This window comes from Ahaetulla prasina, chromosome 5, assembly GCF_028640845.1.
Source record: "Ahaetulla prasina isolate Xishuangbanna chromosome 5, ASM2864084v1, whole genome shotgun sequence".
NCBI classification, from domain to species: domain Eukaryota; kingdom Metazoa; phylum Chordata; class Lepidosauria; order Squamata; family Colubridae; genus Ahaetulla; species Ahaetulla prasina.
Window position 1 is genome coordinate 26,123,442 of NC_080543.1, and position 24,309 is coordinate 26,147,750.

At 43.2% G+C, this 24,309-nt stretch overlaps 1 protein-coding gene and 1 long non-coding RNA gene across 4 annotated transcripts in view; both read left to right on the plus strand.

Annotated features, from left to right (window-relative positions):
- Positions 1-9,891, plus strand: part of LOC131199739 (uncharacterized) — a 58,342-nt gene extending 48,451 nt beyond the window's left edge. The window contains exons 4-5 of one of the 2 annotated variants that reach the window (XR_009155400.1): positions 9,566-9,708; positions 9,803-9,891. This is a non-coding gene — a long non-coding RNA (uncharacterized LOC131199739). The remainder of the gene's footprint in view (positions 1-9,565; positions 9,709-9,802) is intronic. The other variant, XR_009155401.1, reaches the window with a different exon arrangement.
- Positions 9,892-22,559: 12,668 nt separating this feature from the next.
- SGCG (sarcoglycan gamma) overlaps positions 22,560-24,309 on the plus strand; it is a 31,356-nt gene continuing 29,606 nt past the window's right edge. Inside the window, exon 1 of one of the 2 annotated variants that reach the window (XM_058185823.1) lies at positions 22,560-22,710. The gene's annotated coding sequence lies outside the window, so the exon portion shown is untranslated. The remainder of the gene's footprint in view (positions 22,711-24,309) is intronic. The other variant, XM_058185825.1, reaches the window with a different exon arrangement.

Below are 24,309 nucleotides of genomic sequence, written 5' to 3' on the forward strand. Positions count from 1 at the left end.
GCATGCCATTTAAAACATGCCCGTGAACTACCACCACAATTTTAGAACCCTAATTAGTTACTCTTTTTCTGATAGATTTTTTTCCCCTTTTTTCTTTTATGGCATAACTTTTGTGCACATGTGACCCTAACTCCAGGAGTAAACCAAAGCATGCACTGAACACCATTTTCCACTGCCATTTAAGCTACTTATATCCTGGGCTTGTCACTTCCTTGACCCCACTTCAGAAATTCTGGCTCAGATTCCAGTGAACTGACAATAGGGTTGAAGTGGTGTTTAGTCAAAACTATAAACACACCAAGATCTGATTGGTCCTTCCCAGCAATGGAGACTTCTATATGAACTGGTCTGTGAGGACCTACCTTTTCATTTTAGGGATGGTTCCTCGAAGCCTCTTCCTCATAAGTCCCTGTGTCTTTGTTTTGCTTCCCCAGATGTTGTATGCATGGATGTCTCCCCTGCTTTTTTCCATATTATCTCTAATTGTTGTTAGTTGCGAAGTCATGTCCGACCCATCGTGACCCCATGGACAACATTCCTCCAGACCTTCCTGTCCTCTACCATCCTCTGGAGTCCATTTAAACTCACGCCTACTGCTTCAGTGACTCCATCCAGCCACCTCGTTCTCTGTCGTCCCCTTCTTCTTTTGCCCTCAATCTTTCCCAGCATTAGGCTCTTTTCCAGTGAGTCTTTCTTTCTCATTAGGATCTGGCCTTCTAAAGAGCAGTCAGGGTTGATCTCCTCTAGAACTGACTTGTTTGTTCGCCTTGCAGTCCAAGGGACTCGCAGGAGTCTTCTCCAGCACCAGAGTTCAAAGGCCTCGATTCTTTGACACTCAGCCTTTCTTATGGTCCAACCTTCACAGCCATACATTGCAACTGGGAAAACCATAGCTTTGATTATACGCACTTTTGTTGGCAGGGTGATGTCTCTGCTTTTTAGTACGCTGCCTAGATTTGCCATAGCTTTCCTCCCCAGGAGCAAGCGTCTTTTAATTTCTTGGCTGCAGTCCCCATCTGCGGTGATCTTGGAGCCTAGGAAAATAAAATCTGTCACTATCTCCATTTCTTCACCATCTATCTGCCAGGAATTGAAAGGGACGGATGCCATGATTTTAGTTTTCTTAATGTTGAGTTTCAACCCAACTGTTGCACTCTCCTCCTTCACCCGCATCAAGAGACTTTTTAGTTCCTCTTCGCTTTCTGCCATTAGAGTGGTAATCATCTGCATATCTGAGGTTGTTGATATTTCTTCCGGCAATCTTAATTCCAATTTTTGATTCATCTAGCCCCGCCTTTCTCATGATGTGTTCTGCATATAAGTTAAATAGGCAGGGTGATAGTATACAGCCTTGCCGGACTCCTTTCCCAATTTTGAACCAATCAGTGGTTCCGTGTCCAGTTCTCACTGTGGCTTCTTGACCCGCATACAGGTTTCTCAAGAGACAAATAAGATGGTCTGGTACTCCCATCTCTTTCAAGAACTTGCCACAGTTTGTTGTGATCCACACAATCAAAGGCTTTAGCATAGTCAATGAAGCAGAAGTAGATGTTTTTCTGGAACTCTACAGTACTAATGCTGACCTTATCTTATTCACTCCAGTGGTGAAATATAAAATTTGTTACTACCGGTTCTGTGGGGGTGGCTTGGTGGTGGTGGGGTAATGTGACTGGGAGGGCGTGGCCAACTTTTTTTTTTTACTTTTTTTACAACCTCTTCACCCGAAGAGGTTGTAAAAAAATGCTTTTAAGGGGCTCCTCTGATAATCCCAGCTGAGCCGCGCGATCATCAGAGGCTTTTTTTTAAACTTTTAAAAGCATTTTTTTCGGTCAGAGAAAAAATGCTTTTAAAAGTAAAAAAAAAGGCTCTGACAATCGCATGGCTCAGCTGGGCATGGGGGGAGGGGGGAGCAGGGATTTTTGCTACCGGTTCTCCGAACCATCCATCGCTATCACTACGGTCCGTACCGGGACCATTTCACCCCTGATTAACTCCTTCCCTTATGGTACCCTCTCTGGTGCTTCAATAAAAAAAGCAACAAGGAACAAGTTGTGTTTTTGTTCCTGTGTTCCTTTGTAGGCCCTTAGAAACTCTCTAGCCAGAAAAAAATGACAACTCAGCTGCATAAAAACAAAGCAGAAATGTTTCAGTGTTGCAAGTGTTAAAAAAAACGGGGGTGGTGGTGGAAATAGTATGGTGGGTAGTGGGTAGAAAAGAAAGATGATGCTTCCCCTTGCATGAGAAGAGACAAAAAGTGTACCCACTGGCATATGTAAGGGCTGAATGGGGCATGAAAGTCTAGGGTTGATAGTAGTTCATCGACTTAATGGGCCACTGTTGGACCATTGTAGATTATTAAAACACCAGCAACTGCTAACCAATAGTTGGGGGAGGGTGAGTGGGAGAGATGCATGCCAGGCATCACAGTCAACCAGTGCTGTGCTGCTGTCAGAATAGAATGAAGTAATAGAGACCATTTTTTTTCCTGAATGCTTATAACACCTCTGGTCAGAAAATTGTGTATTGAAGCCTGAAAATAAGGCTGCAGGTTACATTTGCAATGGACTTGGAGAGGGAGGAGTAGAATGTCATTTGTTCCTGCATTAAGGCAATGGTCAATGACCCACATTGCCCATGAGCCCAGCAGAAATTATGGATCTGCTTTCTATTGGTTATAATTCATAATTACATGCCTTACACTTGGGTAGCCTGATAATCTGGGACATCTGATCAAATAGCAACAGAGTTCCACATGCTGACATCTGCATCTTCGTCAACCATAGTTACTTTTGACTCCCCGGTGCTACACTGCAACATGTAAACGCTTCTGTCTAGTTCATTGTCAATAAATTAAATGTGTTTAATGTGAATTCACTAGTCAAGGTTCTTCATAAGAACTCTGATTATCTGTGGGACTGCATCTCTCCTACTGTATTTGCAGGATATCCTATTGGATCTAGTACAGACAATATAATGCAGGACCTATTGTTAAAGTTACATCATCTTGCAGAACCTCTAGATCAGGGGTGAAATCCAGTCGGTTCTATCCGGCTTGAGCGAACTGGTAGCAGAGGCTGTGGGAGGCTCCGCCCACCCACATGGATGTCATGACATCGCTTTTTTGTCACATTTTAAGCCTCTGCAAATGCGCAGAAGGCTTTGTGCATGCGTAGATGATGACACACACGAGCGGATCATGTGCACACGTGCCACATGCACATTGGCAACCAGTAGGGGAGATAAGTAAATTTCACCTCTGCTCTAGATGTATCTTTTCATATCCTTTGGGATATTATCTTCCCCAAAGTCTGGATGTCAACCAATCCTATTTATTTAGGAAATCCCTTAAAATGTGGTTCTTTCAATAAACTCTGGGACAGAATATTTCTACACTGTATATATGGTTTACTACGTTTTATTTTTTTTCAACATGCTGAAAATCACTTGGATGATTAATGTGGCTTCTGAATTGAACAAATAAACAAAATCATAGAAAAATAAGAATGTGGTCATTGATGCACCCTCAACTTTTTCTCATTTTTTTTGCTTTGCCATCAGTTAGGACCAGTGCCAACAGTAACTTCTCAATTGCCAATTGCCAATTTCAACCTTTCTCCCTAATATCAAGACATCACTTCTCCTTCGATATTTTCACATTTCCTTTTTGTGATATCTGGGGGGGGGAGGGATCATACAATGCACATACAAAAGGGTGGGTTTCAGTAACATGTTTATGGCCACCATATTGATTTTTTTTAACTTTCCGGGGATTTGCTTGAATAAGAATGGAAATAATTCCTTTAAATCTTCCTGAATATTATGAGGAAATCCTGCTGTAGGCACAAGTAAAAAGCTACAAAATCCATAAAGCAGTGCAATCAAATCCAAGAGTGCATATATAAGATCATCTTGGCCCTATTTTAATTTAAAAAATTGAGTCAGCAAATTATACAGCTCTGAAAATGTTCTTGACAATGAATTGTCTAGAATCAATTTCTCATCTATCAAAATTGTCACTCTTCTAAAATTATATTTTCCCTTCTTTTATTCTAAGTAATAAATTGGAGGAAGATAGATTCAAGTTGAATTGTGCTTTTTCCTTACTTCATCTAATGGTAAGATTGTATTATGCAGAGAAACCTACAGGGTAATTATAAATAAAATAATTGTGTCAGGATAGAAAAAATGCATAGACTTCGGGGGTTTTCTAGACACAGATAAAAAGACATACTGTTTTGTGAGAGGAAGATTTAATACATTATTTTTTTCTGTACAAAATTAGGTTTATTTTGCTGATGATATGTATTATCTTATAATGATATGTATTATCTTATAATGAAACACAATAGGGTACTGATGCAAAATGAAAAAAATATTTGAGCCCATCATATCTTTTTACTGAAAATCAAATATAACAGTCTAGACAAATAAATAGTCTAATTAATCTAATACTTTGAATACTTTGAATAATTTGAATAATAATTTATGTTGCTTAGTGCATCATCATAATTCTAATATTGAAAAAGACCATGCCATGCCTGATACCTAGTCAACTTAATTAGATTAATGGACGTGATAAAATTGCTGTTATCCTAAAATGTTTTATTGATCGAAACTGAGCATATAACTCAAATCTGCTGCAATTGAAGATTTATCAATAGTGGTCTTGGAGTTATAGCACTTTGCTCCAAAGTTGGGGAGAAGCAGATAGAAATGAGGAGGGGGAAGATAGAAGGGACAAAAAAACCCTACATTTTGACATCAACTATAGTGTGTAAATCCAAAATGAACCAGCAATGTGCAGCAGCTGCCAAAAAAACCAACACGGTTCTAGGCTGCATAAACAGAGGGATAGAATCAAGATTATGTGAAGTGTTAATACCATTTTTTAATGTCTTGGTAAGGCCGCACTTGGAATACTGCATTCAGTTTTGGTCGCCACGATGTAAAAACGATGTTGTGACCCTAGAAAGAGTGCAGAGAAGAGCAACAAAGATGATTAGGGGACTGGAGGCTAAAACATAGGAATAACGGTTGCAGGAACTGGGCATGGCTAGTCTAGTGAAGAGAAGAACCAGGAGAGACATGATAGCAGTATTCCAATATCTCAGGGGCTGCCACAAAGAAGAGGGAGTCAAGCTATTCTCCAAAGCACCTGAGGGCAGGATAAGAAGCAATGGGTGGAAATTAATCAAGGAGAGAAGCAACTTAGAACTAATTTTCTGACAGTTAGAACAATTAATCAGTGGAACAACTTGCCTCCAGAAGCTGTGAATGCTCCAATGCTGGAAGTTTTTAAGAAGATGTTGGATAACCATTTGTCTGAAGTGGTGTAGGGTTTCCTGCCTAAGCAGGGGGTTGGACTAGAAGACCTCCAAGGTCCCTTCCAACTCTGTTATTCTATTCTATTCTATTCTATTCTATTCTATTCTATTCTATTCTATTCTATTCTATTCTATTCTATTCTGTTCTATAATTTAATTAACATATGCTGGATCTGGAACAATTTGCAATTGGTTACTAAAAAGCTCTGTAGCTATGCTTCTCTTATCCTTGGATTTCTCAGCCTTTCGACTCCAGAGGCTACACACATTCTATCCATGTCTGGAATTCATGCCAAGGACAATATTAATAACAGAGGAAAAAAGACAGGAAGAACTCTGTTGTTTTTTTAAAGAGATTTTGCTTAGAAGAATTTCAAAAAAGGGGGCAATTTCACAACTCACAATTGCATATATTGTATTCTGTTATGTCATGGAAACATATTTCATGGGATTCTTCATAACTATTTTCATATGAATAATAGTAATTCCTTGAATACTAGAGATTTTTACTTATATTTTATACTATTATCAGTTGCCAATTTGACTTCTTTCAGTGGCAGAAGGAGGCATCCTGTCCAATTCCAGTTTAAAAGTAAAGACCTATAAGAAAGTCTCAAAGGACCACAAAGCTCATCAGTGATAACAAAAAGACAGACTGAACAATCCATGCTGTAGAATTCTTCTGGGGATAATCTCTTTTGGACATAGTAATCTTACTTTTGAGTAAACATCTGTGGGTTAAACAGTAAACGTTTCTGACACTACTTAAAACTAGATTAGGAGACTCTCTATATTTGAATCACTCAGATCTCCATCATAAGAGGCTAATTATTCTCTTTATTGCTCCATTATTTTATAAATTGTCTCTTCTTTTCTATGGTTAAAAGCACTTTGCACACTATGTAAAGGTAAAGGTTCCCCTCACACATATGTGCTAGTCATTCCTGACTCTAGGGGGTGGTGCTCATCGCCGTTTCAAAGCCAAAAAGCCAGCGCTGTCCGAAGACGTCTCCATGGTCAGGTGGCCGGCATGACTAAATGCCAAAGGCGCACAGAACGCTGTTACCTTCCCACCAAAGGTGGTTCCTATTTTTCTACTTGCATTTTTTACATGCTTTCGAACTGCTAGGTTGGCAGAAGCTGGGACAAGTAATGGGAGCTCACCCGGTTACACGGCACTAGGGATTTGAACTGCTGAACTGCCGACCTTTTGATCGACAAGCTCAGCATCTTAGCCAACTGAGCCACCACGTCCCTCTACATGCACACAATGTAGATAGATTTATTTAACATTATTTCAGAAATGGCTTTCTGTTGATTTATTCAATATGCACATAAGTATATAATGTTCTCTAGCTTTTTCCTTTTGGAACATCTTATTTTTTTGCAGCAAAATGCTCCTCTTTATTTTGTGCTAATTGATGCATTCTATCTATTCCTACAATATGTCTCAAGAGCTTTTAAACCCACAAAGTTAAATATAAAAAGACATTAATGAGTGTAGAATAGGCACATTAATCACTGTAACAGAGAAAAAGAAGTATATAAAATGATGAAAAGAATTTTTCTTTTAAAAAAAGAAATCTTGCTGAAACATTATTAATTTTATTAATCGATGCATGTGGAAAAAAGTGTATGAAGATAGATTAGTTGTAAACCTCTGCACTCAAGATAGGCTATAAAAGTTGGGTTTCGCCATAACAACTTCATACTTTGTTAGCAACAGATGGACAAATGAATCAACAGAAATTCATATCTACACAAGCTCAAACTTTGCATGTGTGGGCAAATTGTACTCCATGTGGTTTCCAGGTTTCTTGCAGGTCATCTCTAAACACATGATCACATTTGATTTCCTCATCATTGATAAGATTCCCTCAGTGGTTAAGTGCAGTATTGCAGGCTAACTCTGTCCACAGCCAGGAGTTTGATTCTGTCCAGCTCAAGACTGACTCAGCCTTTCATCCTTCCAAGGTCAGTAACACAAGGAGCCAGATGGTTGGGGACAATATGCAAATAATGCTTTGACACTGTAAAACCACCCAGAGAATGTTGTAAAGTCATTTTCAATTCCTAGCAGCTAACTAGATAGATTTTCTTCATGACCATCTGTCCCTAACTTTGTCTTTCAGGTCTCCCAAGAGTTTCCTCCTCAGCACTGTAACTGAATCCATCCAGCTTGCTATTGGTTGTTTCCTTCCTTTCTTTCCTTCTACCTTTTCCAGAATTACAGCCTTTTCCGAGAGCTAGGTCTTCAGATAATGAATCCCAAAGAGGATAATTTGAGCCTGATTATTTGCGTCTTATGTGAGGATTTGAGGTTGATTTGTTCAATAGTCCATTTGATGGCTATCCATTGCATTCTCAGAAGTCTTCTCCAAAAACAAAGTTCAAAAGTATCAATCGCCTTCCTACCCTGCTTCTTCTACCTGTAAGTCAACCTTCTGATTCCACTGAGTGTCACAGAAAATAATCATTGTTTACATGATCCTGATCTTTGTAGGTATAGATACATCATAGAATCATTGAACTAGAAAGGATCTTGGAGATGTTCTATTCCAACCCTCTGCCCAAGGAAGGAATCCTTATTCCATCCTAGACAAATGGTTGTCCAATCTTTTATTGGAAGTCTCCAGCACACTTAACATCAGGAGGAAAGCTCTTCAGTCAGGAAATTTCCCCTTAGTTCCAGGTTAGATCTCTCGCTGACAAGCTTCTAACTATGCTTCTTGTCCTGACCTCAGGTGCTTGGGAGCATAAATTGACACCTTCTTCCCTGTGGCAACATCGAAATATTGGAAGATGGCTATCATATCACCCCTAGATCTCTTCGTTACACTAAGCCTGGGGTGAAATGCTCCTGGTTCTGACCAGATCTGGCAATCCGGTAGTGATAATGGCCGGCGGTTCAGTAATTTGGTAGCGATGGCAGAGCAAAGCTCTGCCCACACACCTTTTAACCAGGAAGTAATGTGTTTTTTTACCTTCTGCACATGCGCAGAAGGTTTTGCGCATGCACAGGCCTGTGCGTGCATGTGATGTGTGCAAGCAAGCAAAGCAAGCACACGTGGCTTGTGCACTTCTGAACCAGTAAGGAAGGTAAGTAGATTTCACCCTTGGGCTAAACATACCTAGTTCCCTTAGCCATTCATCATACAATTTAGCTTCCAGACTCCTTTGTTGCCTTTCTCTGCACTCTTTCTAGGGCACGGGTGTCAAACTCAAGGCCCAGGGGCCTGATACGGCCCGCAGGGTGCTTAGATCTGGTCCACGGGGCCACTCTGGAAACAGAGAAGACTGGCCCGCAGTGCCTCTGCCAGCAAAAAATGGAGCTTGGGAGGGCCACGTGCAGCCGTTTTCTCTGGCACAGGGTTGCGCACCCCCAAAACTAGTGACATCAAGCTGGCCATGCTCCCCCTGCCCCCCCAAAGTCAAACACAACCCTGATGGAGCCCTCAATGAAATCGAGTTTGAGACCCCTGTTTTAGGGCCTCAGCATCTTTCTGATATCATGGTGACCAGAACTGGATGCAGTATTCCAAGTGTGATCTCACTAGTGCCGTATAGATCATTTCTCATGATCTTGATGTTATCTATGAGATATATGATATATATACATGTGTGTCAGTGGTGGGCTTCAAAATTTTTTACTACTGGTTCACACTTGGTGGGTGTGGCCTGGTGGGTGTGGCAGGGGAAGGATACTGTAAAATTTCCATTCTCACCCCACTCCAGGGGAAGGTTACTGCAAAAATCCCCATTTCCTCCGATCAGCTGGGACTTGGGAGGCAGAGAATAGATGGGGGCGGGGCCAGTCAGAATTTTTGCTACCGGTTCTCCGAACTACTCAAAATTTCCAGTACCGGTTCTCCAGAACTGGTCAGAACCTGCTGAAACCCACCTCTGATATGTGTATTTGTGTGTGTGTGTGTGTGTGTGTGTGTGTGTGTGTGATATTCAAAATCTTCCTCTGCTTGGTTGTTCTGCCTGTTGTCATAATTTCGATCTTCTTTCTTTCTTTCTTTTAACTTGTGCTGCTGTGGAAACATGAGAGAATCACACCTGCTTAATTGCTTGTCCACTGTAACCCCTGACTATTCTAAACAGCCTTGCGCCGTCTCTGATTGCCAAGTTTGCTCCACATATTCTAAGGCTTATTTTTGTCCTAGCTCTTCTGGGGGAGGAAAAAAAAGGAAGCACACAAATTATCTCGCATTGCCAGCATCTTCCTTTTCTCGTAGGAAATGACCTTGCTGAAACGGTGGATCCTGTACTGCTGGGAAATCTTTTGAAGATGCTCGTCTTGTTTGTGAAAGGAATAATCTTTTATCTCACCGCGCTTCTCGGCTTGAGTGTTGGAAATCAGGGAGTAGGAAATAGTGGAGTATGTAAAAATGATGGCATCTATTAATACTTTATTCAAACTCCCAAATTAAAATGTAATCTCAAGAGTTCTTTCACTATTTTAATTCCCTCAGATGTTCCAGTTTGCTGAGCTGACTGCAGTGCACAAAGAGCAATGGAGGAAAAATTATCTGATATAGGATGCAGTGAAAAGAAAGTGCAGGTAAGAACTTCACAGCAGCCATTGGTTGACTTCAACATATAGTCGAGGTATAAAAAATAATTACATTATTTTATACTATGGCTCTCTCTTACAGTTCTGTTTTTCTTCTTAATGATCTAACTTTTCCAAAGAACTCAAACTTTAGGTTAGTAATGGAATGTTTTGCTTTCTCTTTCTCCTCTATCATCACAAGGAGACAAAGGTCGACACTCTGAAAGAACTTTTCCTCCCAAGAAGATTAAATAAAATTGTCAGCATCACACTTAAGAATACTGAGGCTCCTAATTATAGGATTTTCACTTAATAAAACTGGTTTTATGCCTGAGGAGGGACTAGAACTCATAGCTAAATGTCTGTGGGGATTCTCAATCATCCAGGTCATGGTTGCCCCTAAGGTGCTTCCTGACAGCTGAAGAAGCTGCTTGGATGAGAAGCGAAACATCTTCAAAGAAAAGCCAAAAAGTTCAGTTGCCTCTTGAAAAAGCCCTTTTGGACAACCATGACGTGGATAACTGAGAATCTCCATAGATATTTAGCTATGCATTTTGGGAAGAAACCCCCTTCAGAGCTGAAGAAGCTTCTTGGATGAGAAGTGAAACATCTTCAAAGAAAAAAACAGAAAGTCCAGTTGCCTCTTGAAAAAGCACCTTTGGGACTAGAACTCGTAGTTTTCCCATTTCTAACTAGGTACATTAACCATTACACAAAACTGGGCCTTCCTTTCTGTTTAAATGGCAATAATAAAATTGATGATGGTTCCATTAAGTTCAGCACTGGATGACTGAGTAGCGCAGTTGCAACGAGAAACAATCTCCAATACTGAGTAGTTGTTAATTATGAATTCTGGATGGATCATCAAGAAACGTTGATAGGCAAAACTAATAGTTTCCATGAATTACTACTGAATTGAAGCAGAAAGTGAGCAGAAGAGTGCACTCAAGAGAAACATTAATGTTGCTTGAAATAAAACTTGAAACTACTGTGCCCAGTGACAGATCATTTTATGGGAAGAGGGAGGGGATTTCACCTCCCTGTTACTATTTGTGGGTTTCCACTTGAAATCCTCCTGTATTTTGTGGAGAATAAAATTAAACTGATAACAGATCCTACATTTGATCTGAAGAGCAGAAAGTGATGATGATTAATTAAGTTCAAAATTTTGTTCCTGAATAGAATTAAAATAATTTAAGGATCCTGTGAGCACAGAACTTCCCTTTATCTTTATGAAGATAAATGGAAAAAAAAGAGACTGCAGTGCCGGTTATGAATGTTTCAAAATAGAAAGAATCAAAATATTTTGTCAGTTTGAATGGCTTAAAACCTCAGGCACTGATGGCACTGATGATGTCTCAGAGAAGGTGAAGCTAACAGCAGTAGGAATACCTGAACTGCATTTGAAAACCTGCAGAGAACAATATAATAAAAAATCTCCAAGAACTTAAACAAAAGTCATCTATAAGGGAATCCCAAAAGTGCTTTTTTTTTTCAAAAGGAAACTGGCCATTTTTTTCCCTTGAAGATATTTCACTACTCATCCAAGTATATGGCACCCACCTTACACTAGATAAGAGGGTTATAGATTTTAACCCTCTGGGCTGGAGATCATTTTTTTTTTACTTCCCAGACACTGACAATCCAATATGGACACATTTTAAAGTCAAATTCCTATGGCCTGGTTCATATAACACAACATATTTGATGTACTTGGTTTCAGTTTAGCATGTTGTACAAACATGGCTGAAATTTCAAAAAACCAAAAAGTTGTGGTTTAGCAGATTGTGTGAATCCAATTTATACATGTGCTTTTCAGGGGTGTGCTTCAAAAATTTTAGCAAGGAGTTCTTTGCCCAGTTGCTGGATGGTGTAGCCATGGTGGGCATCGCCTAGTCAACCTCCTGCACCATGGCGGGGGTGGGGGTGGGGCATTTTTGCCTTCCCTGGGCTGTAGAGGCTTTTCTCGAGACCCCCTGGAGGCCGGAAACAGGCCCTTTTCTGGCCTTCCTGAACTTCCGGTAGGCCCGTTTTTCACCCTCTCCGCACCTCTGTGTGCGCTCTGCACTTACCTGCATCCAAAACAGGCCACATGGGGACTCTTGGGAGGGGAGAGGTGGAGTAGGTGGGCCCAGCCAGGAGTGGGATTTGGGGGTTCTCTGAACTGCACAGAATCTTAGCTAGAGGTTCTCCCAAGCCCCTGCAAACCCCCAGCAGCCCACCCCTATTGCTTTTACTGATTTATTACAAAGATCGGTAGGTCTCTATGTCTCCAGACGGCTTACATATACATCTATTAGAAATCCATAAAGCCCATTCAACCTTAAAACAATAAGGGATTGGGAAGGAATAGAAGGAAAAGACGATAAAAGCAATCAAGAGACAGAAGGAAAGTTAATTGGTAATTCAGATCTGGTGACAAGAAGCTTGGGAAGATTATATTTTAAGTTGTTCAGACAGCTACTGCTTTTAATGAATTCACTATAAATGAGGGTGAGCAATTTATCTTTCTAGGGTTTCTATATTTACACAAATTAGCATTAAAGTCAGTTTACTGACTTTGGTGTAGTTCTTGATTCCTTGATCTCATCCATGGAGTCTGACATGTTCCTCAATTAAAATCTATCCAGGCCAGCATTACTTATGTATCCATGTTGTCTTATAATTATTATGCTTTAAACTTAGTTAACTGTTAGAAGACAAATAGGAAATTAAACATAGAAACTGACAGTCGGTGCTTAAAGGCGCTGAGCTAGAACATAGGGTACCATGAGTTCTACTTTGAGTCCTGATGTAGGCATGATACCACTTGGGTGACTTTGGGTGACTCTCTCACAGCTCCAGGAAGGAGCCCCAGAAAGAACAAAGCATTTCCAAACATGTTGCCAAGAAAACCTCTCCTCCAACTGACACTCTCAACAATAAAATACTTGTTCACATATACAAGTGAAGTGACTACATCAGAACATTGTGTAATTGCTTTCTAATATTGCCCCATACCTTCTGTTACCTTTCTGATAATTTCCATTGGCATGTAATTAAAGGTGAGAGCTAATCTGGTGCAGTGGTTAAGGTACTAAACTAAAAGCCAGAGACTGTGAGTTCTAGCTTCACCTTTGGCACAAAACAACTAGGTGATCTTGGGCCGGTCATTCCCAGTTGGCCTTTAAAGGTAATGGAAAACCACTTCTGAATTCTTGCCATCAAAACTGCAGGGACTTGTCCATTCACCAAGAGGAACACTTCCTCAAAGCCTTCTTCAATAATAATACCATAACAATAACAACAATAACATCATCATTATTATTATTATTATTATTATTATTATTATTATTATTATTATTATTATTATTATTATTATTATTATTATCACCCATTGTGATTGGGGCACTTGGTACAATGTCCAAGAATTTTACAAAACACATCAAGAAATTGCAGCTTCCTGCAGTAACACCATCGGAACTGCAAAAAACTGTACTACTCGGAACATCCTATATTTTTAAGAAGAACTTGGTTGATACCTAGGATGCTAGCAGCAATCCGTATCAACCATTAGCACCAGACAATCGTATTTATGATACTTTTTTTCCATTTTTAATAAGAAAGGAAAGTTTAATCTTAACCAAAATGTATTTACAAACCTTATTAGCTATACATTTTATTCTAATAAAATATGTTTCACTTTAAAACCATTCACACGAAATGTCTTCATCGGCTTTGGGTATTTATGATACATTTTTAAATCTTCAGTTGATTGAGTTAGAATAGATTTTTTTTTATTGGCCAAATGTGATTGGACACACAAGGAATTTGTCTTGGTGCATATGCTCTCAGTGTACATAAAAGAAAAGATACGTTCATCAAGAATTCTAAGGTACAACTTAATGATAGTCATAGGTACAAATAAGCAACCAGGAAACCATCAATATCAATATAAATCATAAAGATACAAGCAACAAAGTTACAGTCATACAGTCTTAAGTGGAAGGCAATGGGTGATGGGAACGATGAGAAGATTAATAGTAATGTAGACTTAGTAACTAGTTTGACAGTGTTGAACTTATTTGTTTTGAATTATTTGAATTATTTGTTTAGCAGATAGCCTTGGGGGCGGGGGAACTATTATTGTGTCTAGTTGTTGTGGTGTGCAGTGCTCTATAGTTTCATGTTTAATGAATAAAAGATGTTGTTGTTGTTGTCAAAATTAATTCAGAAACCATTTCTTCCCAGTAAGCTCAACTTACAAAAAAAATGGCACATTACAGGAATTACCGCCAGATTCTTTGCTGTTGGTCAGCAAAAAGCCATCATGTGTGAGTGACCTGTTAAAGCAGGGGTCTCCAACCTTAGCAACTTTAAGCCTGGCGGACTTCAACTCCCAGAATTCTTCCCTTATTATTTTTATTTATTATTTATTAGATTTTTATACCGCCCTATCTCCCAAAGGACTCAGGGCGGTTCACAGGCATATAAAACATCAATATACAAATTAAAATAATCCTTAAAAACTTATTCTAATGCCAATTATTAAAAATAGAAATATAAATATAAATATAAATATTAAAATCAATTTAAAACCGCTCTAAATTTAAAATCTAAGCCAGTCCTGCACAGATGAATAAATGTGTCTTGAGCTCGCGACGGAAGGTTCGAAGGTCAGGAAGTTGACGGAGTCCTGGGGGGAGTTCGTTCCAGAGGTGGGAGCCCCACAGAAGGCCCTTCCTGGGCGTCGCCAAGCGACACTGCCTAGCTGACGGCACCCTGAGGAGTCCCTCTCTGTGAGGCGCAGGTCGGTGAGAGGTATCTGGTCGCAGTAGGCGGTCCCGTGATAACCCGGCCCTATGCCATGGGCGCTTTAAAGGTGGTCACCAAAACCTTGAAGCGCACCGGAAGGCCACAGGTAGCCAGTGCAGCCTGCGCAGGATGGGTGTTATCACGGGAGCCACGAGGGCTCCTCTATCACCAGCGCAGCCGCATTCTGGACTAACTGCAGCCTCCGGATGCCCTTCAAGGAAGCCCCATGTAGAGGCGTTGCAGTAATCCAGGCGAGGCGTCACAAGGCGTGAGTGACCGTGCATAGGGCCTCCCGGTCCAGAAAGGCGCAACTGGCGCACCAGGCGAACCTGGTAAAGCAGCTCTCCTGGAGCGGCCGTCAAATGATCTTCTAGAGACAGCCGTTCATCCAGGAGGGCGCCTAAGTTGCGCACCCTCTCCATCGGGGCCAATGACTCGCCACCGATGGTCAGCAGCGGTTAGCTGACTGTGCGGGATGCGGCATCCACAGCCACTCTGTCTTGGAGGATTGAGCTTGAGCCTGTTTCTCCCCATCCAGACCCGTCGGCCTCCAGACACCGGGACAGCACTTGATAGCTTCGTTGGGGTGGTCCGGTGTGGAAAAATACAGCTGGGTGTCATCCGCGTACAGCTGGTACCTCACACGAACCACTGATGATCTCACCCAGCGGCTTCATGTAGATGTTGAACAGAAGGCGAGAGGATCGATCCTGCGGCACCCACAAGTGAGGCGCCTCGGGGCCGACCTCTGCCCCTGTCAACACCGACTGCGACCGGTCGGAGAGATGGGAGGAGAACCACCGATAAGCGGTGCCTCCACTCCCAATCCCTCCAACGGCGCAGCAGGATACCATGGTCGATGGTATCGAAAGCCGCTGAGAGGTCTAATAGGACCAGGGCAGAGGAACAACCCCTATCCTGGCCTCAGAGATCATCCTGTGACCAAAGCCGTCTCCGTGCTGTAACGGGCGGAAGCCGGACTGGAACGGGTCTAGATAGACAGTTTCATCCAGGTGCAGGGGAAACTGATATGCCACCATACTCTCTACAACCTTCGCCGCGAAGTGAAGGTTGGAGACCGGACGATAATTACCTAAAACAGCGGGGCCAGGGAAGGCTTCTTGAGGAGGGGCCTCACCACCGCCTCTTTCTTTTTTTTTTGTTCAAAAAGTTTTTATTGGTCAAAAAAGGTTTATACAAATACATATCAGGTATGGTAAATTTTCATTTTTCTTATCCAGGATAAGAATTTTGCTCAAATTTTTTAACACATACAACAGCCATATGGCAAGCAGGTGACACGAAGTAGCTAAGTTTACAAATCTTACATACGCAATAAAGAAGGGTCAAGAATAAACAGAATATCATACAAAAGAGAATAAGGAAAACCAACACAATACCAAATATCTTTATCACTTCCTAGTTTTGGATCTCGGAACTCTGGGTTCAGCCTGACCCAACTCCAGGGCGCAACAGCGGCAGCCGCCTCCGCCCATGGTCTATAACCTCCCTTCTTCAATTCCTGGGTCATCTGATTCCAGGAGGGCTTTGTGTTCCTCCACGTGGGCCGTAGCCTCCGCAATTGTACTAATTTTTTCGTAATGCCCTCCCGGAAAATCATCAATCCCTCTGGCATCAGCCATCTGAAGCCTACTCCCTTCTGGTACAATTTGCTTGACAAAAGTAATATTTCTTTCTCATTTCACGTACCTGTCTGGGAATCTGCCTCAGAATGGCTATCTCCCTGCCCCTGTAAGTCAGTGCCCCACTCCTATGTTTTCTAAAATTTCATCTCTCGTCTCTCTTCTCACAAATTTGACATGAACCTCTCTGGGAACTGCATGCGTGCGTGCATATTGTGAATTAACTCTATAAACTCGATCCACATCCCAATTCATGAAATCAACACCTCTCCCAAGAAATTCTCCCAACAATTTAGTCACAACATCTCTCAAATCTTCTTGGTCCACTTCTTCCAAATTTTGAAACCTAAGGAAATAAGACATTTTATCCATCTGTAGTCCAAGCACAGCATTGCCTGTCGTCTCCTCTTTTTTTTGCCCTGCCGCATCTCACCCTCAGACCTTCCACTTTCTGCTTGTTTTCTGCTGAGACTTGTTGAGTATCCTTTAAATCCTTTTGGATAGTCACAATTTCTGCTCTTATTTCCGTTTGGCCTCTTTGCAAATCATCCAGTTTCTTGTCCATATTGGATAACTTTTCCAGAATTCTCTCCATCTCTCCAGCAGTTGGTCTCTGACCTTTTGCCATTTAAAAAAAAAATTCAAAATCCTCAGGCAAGCACAGTATCCTTGTAATTTCCTCCGGATCCACCAGGGGCACTCACAGGAACAACGAGTCCAGAGTACAGTTAGTCAACCAGGAAGCCGAAGGAAGTGATGTCATCAAGATTCTCATAGTGAAGGCGGAAGCTGGGCGCCACCACTGTTCCCCAGAGGAGGGGCCTCAAACCCTCCCTCCTAAATTTCTCCATCACCTCTTCTCTCCAGAGCTCCACAAAACCGGTAATCTTCTTATTTTAAGTTCTCCTCTCTCCAGAATGACTCGTGCTCCTTCCAGCCGCAGGGAGAAAAACCCCCGCACTCCGGGCACTCCACTCGCGTTTACCGATATCCCTTCCCTTCTCCATTCCTCAATTCTTCTCCGTTCCTGTTCACCACCAGGCTGCTGCAGTTATAAATCAAAGCCCGGTGTCACGGGCACAGCGGCAAGGCGGCGACCAAAGTAATGGCCGTGGCCGTGGCCTCAAACCCCGCCGAGCCTAGGGCCGCCAGCATCGGTCCCCCAGTCCTGTATGTCGGCTGGGAGACCCCTGGCGAGCCGTCCGTGCGGCAGGTGTCCTTGAACACCTGGCCCCTGGGGCCTCGGCGGCGGATTCGGGCACTGGGGGCAGGAGAAGCCTCACCACCGCCTCTTTCTTTTTTTTTTAAAAAGTTTTATTGGTCAAAAAGGTTTATACAAATACATATCAGGTATGGTAAATTTTCATTTTCTTATCAAGATAAAATTTTGCTCAAATTTTTAACACATACAACAGCCATATGGCAAGCAGGTGACACAGTAGCTAAGTTTACAAATCTTACATACTCAATAAAGAAGGGTCAAGAATAAACAGAATATCATAAAAGAGAATAAGGAAAACCAACACAATACCAAATATCTTTATCACTTCCTAGTTTTGGATCTCAGAACTCTGGGTTCAGCCTGACCCAACTCCAGGGCGCAACAGCGGCAGCCGCCACCCATGGTCTATAACCTCCCTTCTTCAATTCCTGGGTCATCTGATTCCAGGAGGGCTTTGTGTTCCTCCACGTAGGCCGTAGCCTCCGCAATTGTACTAATTTTTTTCGTAATGCCCTCCCGGAAAATCATCAATCCCTCTGGCATCAGCCATCTGAAGCCTACTCCCTTCTGGTACAATTTGCTTGACAAAAAGTAATATTTCTTTCTCATTTCACGTACCTGTCTGGGAATCTGCCTCAGAATGGCTATCTCCCTGCCCCTGTAAATCAGTGCCCCACTCCTATGTTTTCTAAAAATTTCATCTCTCGTCTCTCTTCTCACAAATTTGACATGAACCTCTCTGGGAACTGCATGCGTGCGTGCATATTGTGAATTAACTCTATAAACTCGATCCACATCCCAATTCATGAAATCAACACCTCTCCCAAGAAATTCTCCCAACAATTTAGTCACAACATCTCTCAAATCTTCTTGGTCCACTTCTTCCAAATTTTGAAACCTAAGGAAATAAGACATTTTATCCATCTGTAGTCCAAGCACAGCATTGCCTGTCGTCTCCTCTCTTTTCTGCACTGCCCGCATCTCACCCTGCAGACCTTCCACTTTCTGCTTGTTTTCTGCTGAGACTTGTTGAGTATCCTTTAAATCCTTTTGGATAGTCACAATTTCTGCTCTTATTTCCGTTTGGCCTCTTTGCAAATCATCCAGTTTCTTGTCCATATTGGATAACTTTTCCAGAATTCTCTCCATCTCTCCAGCAGTTGGTCTCTGACCTTTTGCCATTTGAAAAAAAAAATTCAAAATCCTCAGGCAAGCACAGTATCCTTGTAATTTCCTCCGGATCCACCAGGGGGCACTCACAGGAGCAACGAGTCCAGAGTACAGTTAGTCAACCAGGAAGCCGAAGGGAAGTGATGTCATCAAGATTCTCATAGTGAAGGCGGGAGCTGGACGCCACCACTGTTCCCCAGAGGGAGGGGGGGCCTCAAACCCTCCCTCCTAAATTTCTCCATCACCTCTTCTCTCCAGAGCTCCACAAAACCAGTAATCTTCTTATTTTAAGTTCTCCTCTCTCCAGAATGACTCGTGCTCCTTCCAGCCGCAGGGGAGAAAAACCCCCCCGCACTCCGGAGCACTCCACTCGCGTTTACCGATATCCCCTTCCCTTCTCCATTCCTCAATTCTTCTCCGTTCCCTGTTCACCACCAGGCTGCTGCAGTTATAAATCCAAAGCCCCGGTGTCACGGGCACTGGCGGCCCAAGCGGCGACCAAAGTAATGGCCGTGGCCGTGGCCTCAAACCCCGCCGAGCCTAGGACGCGCCAGCATCGGTCCCCCCAGTCCTGTATGTCGGCTGGGAGACCCCTGGCGAGCCGTCCGTGCGGCAGGTGTCCTTTTCGGAACACCTGGCCCCTGGGGGCCTCGGCGGCGGCCCGGTTCGGGCACTGGGGGCAGGAGAAGCCTCCCGACCGCCGTTGCCCCTGGACACCCGAAGTCGTCTCCACCGCCTCTTTCAAGGCGGCGGAAAGACACCCTCCACCAATGTCACCTCCTGCGTGGCCAGCACCAACCAGGAGGGGCACGGGTCCAGTAAACATGTGGTGGCATTCAGCCTCCCCAACAACCTGTCCATGTCCTCGGGGCGACAGGGTCAAACTCATCCCATAAAATGTCACCAAGACCACCCTCAGCCGTCTCACCCGTATCACGCAATCTTGGTCCAAACCATCCCGAAGCTGAGCGATTTTATCGTATAGATAACCGTTAAACTCCTCAGCACGTCCCTGCAGCGGGTCATCCCGCTCCCCTGGTGTAGGAGGCGGGTCACCCAGGCTGGGGCGGCTGGGCGGTTATCTGCCGATGCAATGAGGAGGAGGCGTAGCTACGCCTCGCTTCCCTCAATGCCACTAGGTAAGCCCTAGTATAGGACTTCACTAGTGTCGATCAGCTTCTGAGCAGCTGAACCTCCAGGAACTCTCTGGCGTCTTCTCCGGCGCTTCATCCCTCTCAGCTCCTCGGAGAACCAAGGGCGGTTGGGACCTGCGCCGGGTCAGAGGCCGCAAAGGCACGACCGGTCTAAGGCCCCGCGCGGCCCGTTCCCAGGCCGCAACAAGTTCCTCAACCGAGCCGTGAGCCAGACCCTCAGGAAATGGCCCAAGCTCCGTCCGGAACCCCTCCGGGTCCATCAGGCGCCTGGGGCCGGAACCAGCGTGTCGGCTCCGTCTCCCTGCGGTGGTGAATGGCGGTCAGAAAGTCCAGGCGAAGAAGAGTGATCTGACCATGACAAAGGTTCAGTGACTATTTCCTTTAAGTCCAGATCTCTCAACCACTGACCAGAGACAAAAATCAGGTCCAGAGTGCCACCCCAATGTGAGTAGGGCCATCAACTACTTGGGTCAGGTCCAAGGCCGTCATGGAAGCCATGAACTCCCGAGCTGCCGTCGATGGCAGGCGGACGATGGCAAGTTAAAGTCCCCATGACTAAAAGTCTGGGGTCTCAACTACCACCCGGCCAGCACCTCCAGGAGCTCGGGCAGGGCAGCTGTCACGCAGCAAGGAGCCAGGTGCGTGATCAGCAAACCCATCTGGCACCTATGACCCCATCTCACAAGAGGATTCGCACCCGGCAATCTGAGGTACAGTGGTCTCCCTCGGCTCTAGACTCTCTCTAATCACAACCGCCACCCCCACCCCTACCCTGGGCCCTCGGCTGATGGAATGCACGGAAACCCGGTGGGCACATCTCAACAAGGGGCACACCCCCTTCCGTGCCCAGCCAGGTTTCCGTAACGCCTATAAGGTCCGCAGCACCCCCCTGGATAAGGTCGTATATTAGGGGGGCCTTATTAACTACGGACCGTATAATAATACCATAACAATAATAATACCATAACAATAACAACAATAACATCATCATCATCATCATCATCATCATCATCATCATCATCATTATTATTATTATTATTATTATTATCACCCATTGTGATTGGGGCACTTGGTACAATGTCCAAGAATTTTACAAAACACATCAAGAAATTGCAGCTTCCTGCAGTAACACCATCGGAACTGCAAAAAACTGCACTACTCGGAACATCCTATATTTTTAAGAAGAACTTGGTTGATACCTAGGATGCTAGCAGCAATCCGTATCAACCATTAGCACCAGACAATCGTATTTATGATACTTTTTTTCCATTTTTAATAAGAAAGGAAAGTTTAATCTTAACCAAAATGTATTTACAAACCTTATTAGCTATACATTTTATTCTAATAAAATATGTTTCACTTTAAAACCATTCACACGAAATGTCTTCATTGGCTTTGGGTATTTATGATACATTTTTAAATCTTCAGTTGACTGAGTTAGAATAGATATTTTTTTATTGGCCAAATGTGATTGGACACACAAGGAATTTGTCTTGGTGCATATGCTCTCAGTGTACATAAAAGAAAAGATACGTTCATCAAGAATTCTAAGGTACAACTTAATGATAGTCATAGGTACAAATAAGCAACCAGGAAACCATCAATATCAATATAAATCATAAAGATACAAGCAACAAAGTTACAGTCATACAGTCTTAAGTGGAAGGCAATGGGTGATGGGAACGATGAGAAGATTAATAGTAATGTAGACTTAGTAACTAGTTTGACAGTGTTGAACTTATTTGTTTTGAATTATTTGAATTATTTGTTTAGCAGATAGCCTTCGGGGGAAAAAACTATTATTGTGTCTAGTTGTTGTGGTGTGCAGTGCTCTATAGTTTCATGTTTAATGAAAAAAAGATGTTGTTGTTGTTGTCAAAATTAATTCAGAAACCATTTCTTCCCAGTAAGCTCAACTTACAAAAAAAATGGCACATTACAGGAATTACCGCCAGATTCTTTGCTGTTGGTCAGCAAAAAGCCATCATGTGTGAGTGACCTGTTAAAGCAGGGGTCTCCAACCTTAGCAACTTTAAGCCTGGCGGACTTCAACTCCCAGAATTCTTCCCTTATTATTTTTATTTATTATTTATTAGATTTTTATACCGCCCTTTTCCCGAAGGACTCAGGGCGGTGTATAGCCTTAAGTCCTCTAGGCTTAAAGTTGCCAAGTTGGAGACCCCTGTGTTAAAGGACCCGTCTATGGAGATTCTCAGTCATCCAGGTCATGGTTATCCCAAAGGTTATCGCTTTTTCAAAAGGCAGCTGGGTTTTGTTTTTCAGAAGAAGCTTCTTCTGAGCCAGACCTGCAGAAGCTTCTTGGATGAGAAGCGAAACGTCTTCAATGAAAAAGAAAATGCAGCTGCCTTTTGAAAAACTACCTTTGGGATTGTTGAGGGACAGAGACGAGGTGAATCTTCTTCAGAGCCGCTGGCCGCGTTGGCTAAACCTCCAGCGGCGCTTCTGTTTTAGCAGGCGAGCGAGCAAGCAAGCAAGACGCGCAGTTTGCGCGCAGCCAAGTGTCCGGACTTTGCCGGCTGAAGGAACAGTGGGGCAACAATAACCGGCGCCTGCTGTTCTCCAACGGTGAATAGCGGGCGCTGAAGGGGCGTTTCCCTCCTACGCGATGCACGAAGCTGCGCCGACAAGAGGAAAAAGCCGCGGTTGTTGCTGGACGAGCTTGTTTGGGGCTGCGAGGGAAGGAAGGGGAGGAACCGCCCGCCGGCGGAGGAAGGCTGGTGAGCCTAGGCGCGCTCGACAGTCTCTCCCGGCGAAGAAAGGAGATGCGATGACTCCGCTCACCCTCGTTCAGCCCCTCTGAGGAGAACGCGCGTGGGAAGAGCAGGTAAAACCCGGTCCTTTCGGCCACGTTTGACTTTCCTGGGGGGACTTATTGAGGAGTAAATACACTAACGAGGCTTGCTCGGAATAAGCGAGTTTTTAGGATTGCAGAAGGAGAGCGGAGAAGTCGTGGGTTCCTGGCTGAGGATGCGATGGGATTTAGGAGAGTTAACATCTAATGCTGTACCTCTGCATCAATCAATCAATCCATCAATCAGAATAGAACTGGAAGAGACCTCGTAGGTCTTCTAGTCCAGGGTTCTCCAACCTTGGCAACTTTAAGACTTGTGGACTTCAACTCCCAGAATATTCTGGGAGTTGTTGTAGTCCACAAATCTTAAACTTGCCAAGGCTGGAGACCCCTGTTGTATCCCCCTGCTCAAGCAGGAAACCCTATACCATTTCAGACAAGGGACTGTCCAGTTTTTTCTTAAAAACCTCCAGTGATGAAGCACCCACAACTTCTGAAGGCAAAGCTGTTCCACTGGTTGATTGTCCTCACTGTTAGGAAGTTTCTCCTTAGTTCCAGGTTGCTTCTCTCCTTGATTAGTTTCCATCCATTGTTTCTTTTCTTGCCTACAGGTGCTTTGGAAAATAGGTTGACCCTCCTCCTCTTTGTGGTAACCTCCCAAATACTGGAATTCTGCTATCATGTCCCCCCTGTCCTTCTTTTCTCTAGACTAGACAAACCCAAAATCCTGCAACCATTCTTCATATGTTTTTGTCTCCAGGCCTTTATTAGAATAGAATAGAATTTTATTGGCCGAGTGTGATTGGACACACAAGGAATTTGTCTTGGTGCATATGCTCTCAGTTATTCGTCTTAGTTGCTCTTCCCTGTATTTTTTCCAAAGTTTCAGAATCTTTTTTTTGTAATGTGGTGACCAAAACTGGATGCAGTATTCCAGGTGTGGCCTTACTAAGGCTTTACAAAGCGATAGATTGTAGATGCTCCACTTCTCCAGCACAATCTTCTCTATTCCTGGCTGCTCTTCAACCCAAAAAACCTGGTTCCAGGTTTTGGGAACATCGATGTACTCTAACTCATTTCCAGTCTTTGTACTTATCCTTCTTCATTAAGGTGGCATGTACAACTTTGCTCCAGCTTAATGTATCAAAAATATTTGCATCTCTGCTACATTTTTATTCATTTCGTACAAGGAGCTCCAAAAGTTAAAACGATTCTGCTCCTCGTTTAACAAATCACCTTCTGCCAAACTTGTTGGTCAATTCTGTGGCCAGATCTCTTAGCTTCTCTGGCTATTCCCTATGCCGAGTGCCAATGGAAATGTAACATTTCCTTTTTCTTAGTATTTCAGTCGCCTTAAAAATATCATACTACAATTGTGCTGTGATAAGCAGCGCCCATTCCTTTTCCCATTTAAAGGAATGTATGCTTATGAATCCTAGAGCAAATGGTAGCACCTAATTGATCCTGAAAATATTCAGCGAGCACAGATCTAATTACAACTTGAATGGTAGACTAAATGCCAGGGCTGTGAAGTAGTTTGAGAAAAACCAGGAAGAAGGCAAGGGCAAATCATTTCTAAGTTGCTTTCGTGGAAACTGCATATATATATGTGTGTGTGTGTGCCTAGGACTC